Source organism: Orycteropus afer, unplaced genomic scaffold (assembly GCF_000298275.1).
Source record: "Orycteropus afer afer isolate SDZICR_OR568_19922 unplaced genomic scaffold, OryAfe1.0 scaffold00109, whole genome shotgun sequence".
NCBI lineage: Eukaryota > Metazoa > Chordata > Mammalia > Tubulidentata > Orycteropodidae > Orycteropus > Orycteropus afer.
In genome coordinates this window covers 3,488,100-3,493,165 of record NW_006921696.1, presented here as the reverse complement: position 1 = coordinate 3,493,165, position 5,066 = coordinate 3,488,100, and the positions used below count along the sequence as shown (strand labels likewise).

The window sequence follows — 5,066 nt, the reverse complement described above, 5'->3', positions numbered from 1 at the left end:
TCGAGTCGGCCCCGACTCATAGCGACCCCTCCTTGGGTTTCCGAGGCAGTATCACTACGGAAGTAGGATTGCCCAACCTTCCTTCCGAGGAGTGGCCAGTGGGTTTGAACCACCAGCCTTCTGGTTAGCAGTCAAGTGCTTTAGCCACTATGCTACCAGAGCTCCCATACAACACTAGAAAGGTTTAAGAATTAGAGACATGAGATGCCTTTGAAGTTGGGAAAGAAGAGTGGGCCTGAAAACAGGGCTGTTGGAAGATATAAAAGGAGCAGATATGCTCTCCCTAAGCCCTCTCCCCTTCAACAACCTCTACTACCTATCCTGGTAAGAACCAGATTTACTCTCTAGAGAAACTGAATGACAGAGACTTTGAACCTGAGGTTAAAAGATAGCAGAGTATGGGATAGAGGAAGAAGCTATAGTGAAAGTCTATTGTATTAAATGGTGAGACCTCCCAATCCTCTTCACATACTCACTTCCCAGAGCATAGGCAATAAGGCTTATATCAATAGGTAGGAAATTTGGAAGAGCCCTTTCTGGAGCTGGCTATGAATACTTATAGGGGTCTCCCAATGAAATGGCTATATCCATATTCAATCTCCCCACTAAAAAGTATACCAGTCAGTAAGCCTTACCCAGGCACACAAAGCTTCCAGTAACATTTTAGAGACTCATTTGTACATCTGAATAGCTAATATTTGAGGAATACCTCTAATTTGAAAGACTGAAACCAGCAGCAAACTTTGTAAAAAAGAACTCAGAAAACAAAAAGATTAAAAAAAAATGCAGAGAGCAAAACAACACTTTTTTTAAAAAAAAAAAAAAAAAGGTATATTTAAAATTCTCAGAAATTCCTAGAGAGAAAAGAGAAAATATTGCATCTATAAAACATGAATAGGGTGCTATGAAAAAAAGACCAAGAATGAATATTAAAATATGAGAACCAAAATAAAAAAATCAATGTTTGGGTTAGACAATAAAGATACGTAATGTCCCAGATAATAGAAAAAACAGCAACAAGATAGAGAGGAGAAAAGAAAATTAGACCTCAAGCCAGGATCTCTAATATCCCACTTACAGAAGTTCCATAAAGACAGAACTGGGAAGATGGAAGGGAAGAAACTATCCAGGAACTAATTCAAGAATATTTCCAAGAACTGAGAGGCATGGATTTCTAGACTGAAAGAATCCACCAAGTGCCCTGCATAATGGACAGCAAAACAACCACACAAAAGTACTTTATCATGAAATGTCAATGCTTTAAGAATAAACAGAAGTAATAAAAATCTTCCAGAGAAAGAAACAAGACACAGAGAATCAGGAAGGAAAGTGCCATCAGAGTTGCTAACAGCAATAGTAGACAATAGAAGAAAATGGCTTCAAAAAAGTAAAATTATTTATAGCCTAGGATTCTGTTTCCAGCCAAACTATCAATAAAGTAAGTGTACATGTCAAGTAAGGATATTTTCAGACATGAGAGTTTTCAAACATGAAACCTCCTTTGCAACCTGTAGAGTGTCTCAGGATGCTGTTAGAGGACATGTTGTTGTTGTTATGTGCTGTCAAGTTATTTCTGACTCATAGCAGCCCTGTGTATGCACTGTACTGGGCAATGTTTCATTCTGACATCCTTCTCCAGTGGCTGGTCCCTCCTGATAACATGACCAAAGTATGAGAGATGAAATCTGGCCATTCTCACTTCTAAGCATTCTGGCTGTACTTCTTCCAAGACACATTTATTCATTCTTCTAGCAGTCCATGGTATATATAATATTGGTCTTGGGTTTTCCTTATTCATTGCTCAGCTTTCACATGCATATGAGGCTATTGAAAAGACAATGGCTTGGGTCAGGCACACCTTACACTTCAAAGTGACATCTTTGCTTTTTAACATTTTAAAAGGGTATTTTGCAGGAGATTTGCATAATACAGCAAGTCATTTGATTTCTTGACTGCTGCTTCCATAGACATTGATTGTGGATCCAAGTAAAATGAAATCCTTGAGAACTTCAGTCTTTTCTTCATATATCATGATGTTGCTTATTGGTCCAGTTGTGAGGATTTTTGTCTTCTTTATGTGGAGGTGTAATCCATACTGAAGGCTGTAGTCTTTGATCTTCGTCAGTAAGCGCTTCAAGTCTTCTTCACTTTCAGAAAGCAAGCTTGTGTCATCCGTGTATCACAGGCTGTTAATGAGTCTTCCTCCAATCCTGATGCCACATTCTTCTTCATATAGTCCATTCTCAGATTATTTGCTCAGCAAATAATTGAATAAGTATGGTGAAAGGCTATTGTTGTTGTTGTTATATGCCATCGAGTCAGACCCGACTCATAGCGACCTCTCCTTACACAAGTGCACCTGACAAATACCTTTCCTGATTTAAAACCATGCAATATTGTTCTATACAAACAATTGCCTCTTGGTCTATTTACAGGTTCCTCACAATATGTTAGAGGACATATGACACTACAGTAAAGGAATAAGCTGAAAAAGGAGAAGATACAGGGATCAGGAAATAAGGGTTCCAACACAAGAGAGAGGTGAAGGAAATCCCTAGGGTAATTGTATGGAGGAATCAAAATAGTACGGTCATCAACAGATTTAGAGAGCAAGGAGTCTGATTTAACAGAAGAACTGAGGGTTTTCAGAAGTAAATCTCCTAGAACAAAGAGAAAGTGACAGATTAGGTGTAGTATTAGTGCCTAAGCCACTTGACTGCTAACCAGAAGGCTGGCGGTTCAAACCCACCAGCCATTCCTCAAAAGGAAGATGGGGCAATCTACTTCTGTAGTGATACTGCCTCGAAAACCCAAGGAGGGGTCGCTATGAGTCGGGTCCGACTCAAGGGCACATAACAACAACAACAACAAGTGAATTTGGTAAAGAACTAGTAATCAACATCTTGTAAACTAAGCAAATAAATTAACTCTGGAGTAGGAGGAAGCTGTGTAAGAAAGGAAATGTAATCATAGTACATTGCCTGGCTCAGATGTGCATGATATTTACATAGTTATATATATATATAACTTGAATATAGATTTGACTGAAAATTGTTAGAAAGTAAGATTGGGAGAAAGAGAAGTCTGTTGGGAGTTGGTATAGAAGCAAACTCCTTATCTTTCATTCTATGAAGTCAATAGGTAATGCTGAAAATTGAAAAACCACGAGGTAGCTGTATAATGATGTTATTTAGAAATATGGGAGTCAATATAAGAAGAAACAGCTTAAAAACCTTAAATTGTATCTTCCTGGGAGGGAGGCCTTAGAAGTAATGCTCTTTTTCATTAGAAATTTTATACTATTATTTAACTTTTTAACTATGCATAATATATATATTACGTTATGTGATATATTACTTTAAAAAAATAATTAAAATTAATGGAAAAGGATGAAGTAAAATAAGGACCCGAAAGAGAGGGTGACAGAGGAGATGATAAAGGTCAAGGATATAGAAGAAAAACCTGGAAAATTATGAAGTAAATAAAAGGCAGAATATGATAATTTTTTAAGATTATACAAAATAAAGGAATTATTTTTTAAACATAGCACATTCTAGCTTTAACTTTAGTAACAGATGCCTGGCAAACTTCTGTTTATCCTTCTCAATGTAAGGACAGCCACTCCATAAGTCTGCAAAATCCCAGGGACAAGCTTAGGTTTGTACCTATGCTCTTTCTGTGGTTATTTACATGCATCCATTTAGCAAGCAAACAGAGTTTGTTTGATTTTAATAAATGCCAAAAAGAAAAATAAAGCAGGTTAAAAGAATACATTCTGATGAAGGGGAGCTATGTCAGATAGGGTGTCTTAGGGGCAATATTTTAGCAGATCTGAAGCAAGATATGGAACTTTCTAGGCAGAGGAAATAGCAACTGTAAAAGCTCTGAAACAAGGAGCACCCTGAGAACACTTGAGAAACCAGTAGGAAGTAATCAAGCTTTGCCAGAGCTTAGTGAGCAAAGAGGAGAGTGATAGAAAACAAGGCCAGAGTTCAACTGAGGTGACGAGGTTTAGAGCACACTGTACACTAGTATGAACTCATCAGCATAACAAAGAAAACTGTATTCCCAGATGGGATTACATCTACAGATAATGGAGAATAGTATTCCAAACATGTTTGGAGAGCCACAAAATTCAATCCATAACAGACTATAAATAAAGTATTTTAAAGGAGGCAGCATGCAAATTATATACATCCACAGTCCCATATCTGAAAACTTTTGGGTCAGATATGTTCTGGAATTCAAATTGTTTTGAATTTTAGAAAGTTATTACAATGCATATGCGCAGCAAAATCTAGGGCAGCTCCCCCCACACACACTATGCAATAATATTAATATTTCTGCAGTGAAATGTATGAATGGTCACACAAAATGGACAAAGATTGTAATTAGCCTTGTGCCAGTACATTCATATATAATCATCAAAAGTGATGAGTTACAAAAAATTTTTTCAGACCTTTTTGGATGTCAGAATTGTACCAAAAGATTGTTAGATGTGTATCTACTTTCTTTATAACAGTTGTTTTTTTGTTGTTTTTGTTGGTTCAGCCGACCATCTCTTCACTAAATTGTAAACTCTGAAATACAGGGAATCTGTCTATATACATCTTTATATATCTGTATCTGTATCTATATTTATGTTGGTAGATATAAGATCATGGATGTATCCACAGAAGGAAAATAAAAAGTATCAGGAATATGTAATGCCAGAACCTACTTTGATTGTGGACCACAGTAGATATTCAGAAGATCTATGTTGGATGAATAAGTTAATGGATATTATCTGCCAAACACTATGCTAAGCCCTTTATATTTTTTGTCTTAATCTTCACAATAAACCCAGAAAGTAGATTTTATTATCCCCATTTTTCAAAATGAGGAAATTTTCCAAAGTTTATCAGGTCAGATCATATAGGAGCCAAGACCGAAATGTATGCTATTTCAAAAGAAAACAAGAAAGCATAGGGGAAAAAAAAAAAAAAAAAGCATAATATTTGCTAATTCATTTTATTAAACTAGAAAACCCTATTGGTAAACATGGTTTATATTTGTCTCTATGAAAT

At 36.3% G+C, this 5,066-nt stretch overlaps 1 protein-coding gene across 1 annotated transcript in view; it reads left to right on the top strand.

Moving 5' to 3' along the window:
* The window catches only part of LEKR1 (leucine, glutamate and lysine rich 1), a 332,736-nt gene that overhangs the window by 292,734 nt on the left and 34,936 nt on the right, over positions 1-5,066 (top strand). The window lies entirely within an intron of this gene.